This window comes from Etheostoma cragini, chromosome 1 (genome assembly GCF_013103735.1).
Source record: "Etheostoma cragini isolate CJK2018 chromosome 1, CSU_Ecrag_1.0, whole genome shotgun sequence".
Taxonomy (NCBI): Eukaryota; Metazoa; Chordata; class Actinopteri; order Perciformes; family Percidae; genus Etheostoma; species Etheostoma cragini.
In genome coordinates, this window is record NC_048407.1 from 15777798 (window position 1) to 15779881 (window position 2084).

Here is a 2084-nt window from a genome sequence, read left to right on the forward strand (position 1 = left end):
GCAGCGCTGTCAGAGCCGACAGACACACACACACACACACACACACACACACACACACACAACCAGTCAATTTTTAGTCGAAAATTTCACAACTTTAGTCGACCAAGATTTTCTTTGGTTGATTACAGCCCTACTAAAAACTATGTCACTCACAGATCAGTTATCTTGTTATTTAATGTTGACAAAACACAAACACGTTTTAAGCTAGAAGCCATCATCAGTGTTCAAGGTTACTTAAATGATAACGCAAGAAGCACGAAACCCGTTTGACTTACCCCCAAATTCCACAGGATGCGAAACGGCTGCGGATCCGCTCCGGAACAGCGTCGGAGTAAATTGGTTTCCATTAAAGTCATTGTGTGTATTTCTGCAGCCCTCCGGCGATCCGCAACACGGAGTAGACACGCAGAGCTTCTATTTTTGCCGGACGCCGGAGAGCTCCGCAGCAATTCCGCACACGGCAGATAGTGCGTGACAGTCGAGCACAGAAACAAATAAAACATCCGGTTAATTTTCTAAATAAAATAGACCGTGCTCACGGCGGTTCATGTTTTCCTGCACTACACCTTACATTTTGCCCATTACTGACTACGCACCTGCTCAAGAGGAATTTAGAGCTATCTGCCAAACTGGTGGAAAAAAAATTCCAGAAAACTCCTGTTCTACTAAGAAGGACAATGAGAATGTCATTAAAAGAAAACTTTCAAATGGTGGGTGTAGTAAAGACTTTAGGCCCAACAGTCTGGCTAACACAAATGTGTTTAAACTGGGCTGGGTTTTGAAAATCCTCATTAATAAACTCACATTCAACCTCACATACTGGTGCATTTAGACTCTTAAAACCATCTCTCGCACTTTAGATGGACAACATAACGATTTCAAGCACATTGATTTTTGAAGAATATTTAACCTGATACATGTCTTAATCATGTCCATCTTTTGTATTACACAAAGATAAGATACCCAGTACTTACACTCCTCATGTTTCTCGTGTATAAATGTATTGATTTTTGTAGCAACTGAAAATCCACGGAATAATGATCATTATGTCTGATGGAGGAATATTGGACATATAACCTTTTCCTCCGTCTTGTGCAGTAGCTTCTGACCCTGCATCCTCTAAAAGGAAACACCATACCACTGCTTGCCTCCATTTACTGCCATATGGCTATGCCAAACATTCAATAATGAGATTACATCCACCTGACTTCACTGTCAAACTAACTTTTTGGTGTGGTATGTTTGGCAAAAGTGAGAAAGGCATGGTCTTAATTTGTTGATGCATTACAGAAACCTCTGGCCTCATTAGTCGGCCTCCAGACAGACAACAAACCTCACCTCACAAGTTACAATCCATATTTGACAGATGGAGTGCGGATGTCATCAAAGTTTCACAATGAGGTATTTTAAAGATGCAGTGGTTCTAGACCCTCAGCTCCAAACTCTGCTGAATTTAAAAAGACTTCTTGGTAAACAGCTTTGACATCCAAACAGCTCTTCTCTAACAGTCAAGGCCAAACACGTCCATTTCACCTGAGGACCATGTAGTCCAGCTACTGTCTATACTCTAAATGCTAATCAACTAGGCCTGGGTACCGAATTCAATACTGTTTAGGGCAAGCACCAACCAAATCCCCTCTAAAAGTATCTAGTATCAAAATATGCCTAGTCATTTAAATCACAATTTCAATACATAAGTAGAAAATCTCATCAGCGTCAATGAGGCATTCAGCATGCTTCTACCTAGATCTAATAGTGTTTGTGATTGTCTGTCAACGTTACACGCTGTAGAAACATGCAAGAAAAAACTCTGGTAGGCAGTAGGAGCTGAAAAATAAATAAGATTTGTGCGGTAATGTTATTTCTTTTTGTTGTGTGAAATTGGTATCAAAAAAAGTATTGTTTTAGAAACCGGCATCAAAGTCACGATATTGATATCAAATATTTTTGAACAATAACTAGCCCTATATCCAACCTAGGGCTATGAATAAAGTAAAAAAAAATTCTAAATATACAGTGGGTACGGAAAGTATTCAGACCCCTTTAAATTTTTCACTCTTTGTTTCATTGCAGCCTTTTTCCAA

General features: G+C 39.6%; 1 long non-coding RNA gene across 1 annotated transcript in view; it reads right to left on the reverse strand.

Annotated features, from left to right (window-relative positions):
• Positions 1–476: 476 nt before the first annotated feature.
• LOC117951032 overlaps positions 477–2084 on the reverse strand; it is a 23557-nt gene continuing 21949 nt past the window's right edge. Inside the window, exon 3 of the long non-coding RNA XR_004658033.1 lies at positions 477–566. This is a non-coding gene — a long non-coding RNA (uncharacterized LOC117951032). The remainder of the gene's footprint in view (positions 567–2084) is intronic.